At 54.1% G+C, this 921-nt stretch overlaps 1 pseudogene; it reads left to right on the top strand.

Moving 5' to 3' along the window:
• Positions 284–638, top strand: LOC102177431 (annotated as a pseudogene).

The following is a 921-nucleotide window of genomic DNA, read 5'->3' as shown; positions in this document are numbered from 1 at the left end:
TTCAGCGAACCGCCATTGCCCACAGAATGAGATCTAAATGACAGAGCCCTGCCTCTCTTTCTAGCCCCATCTCCTACCACCCCCCACCTCAGATTTCATGCCCCAGCCATACTTTTGAACACACTATATTCTCCTTAAGCATTCTATACTGAGTGGTCCCTCTGCCTGAAACTGTCTTCCTTCCATCTTTGCCTGGAAAGGTCCTGGAAATTTTCTACTCACCCTGCAGATCTCCAATATCACTTCCTTCGAGAAGTCCCTCTGGGCCGGGGTGTGTGTCAGCATGGTGGCGGCCTTGGCTTGGCTCGGACTCCGCTCGGTCAAGCAGGTTCGGGTTCAGTTCTGTTCCTTCGAGAAGAACGTGGAATCGACGAGGACCTTCCACCAGGCAGTGAGCAGCGAGAAAGTTCGCTGCACGAACCTTCACTGCTCAGTGATTGTAGACGTGAGGCACACCAGCCCGGAGCATTGCATGGACGTGCTGTTTGGAGACGAGCATCGAGCATCGTTTGATTACGCACAGCGCGCACCTCACCGCCCATACCACCCAGGAAATGCTCACGGCCTTCACCTCCCACATCCAGGCCAAGGGCGCGGCAGGGAGCAGGGACAAGCCAAGCCCCGGGACCAGGCGCTGACAGCACAGAAGAAACCAACAGATTTTAACCTAAGACTGCTAAGGACACTTATTTAAGAACTTAATTACTCAAATCACTATCTGGAGGGCCTGCTGCAAAGTCGCTTCAGTCGTGTCCGACTCTGTGCGACCCCATAGACGGCAGCCCACCAGGCTCCCCCGTCCCTGGGATTCTCCAGGCAAGAACACTGGAGTGGGTTGCCATTTCCTTTTCCAATGCACGAAAGTGAAAAGTGAAAAGTGAAAGTGAAGTCGCTCAGTCGTGTCTGACTCCTAGCGACCCC

This window comes from Capra hircus, chromosome 7, assembly GCF_001704415.2.
Source record: "Capra hircus breed San Clemente chromosome 7, ASM170441v1, whole genome shotgun sequence".
In the NCBI taxonomy this organism is placed as follows: Eukaryota; Metazoa; Chordata; class Mammalia; order Artiodactyla; family Bovidae; genus Capra; species Capra hircus.
This window is presented reverse-complemented; position numbering and strand designations above follow the sequence as displayed.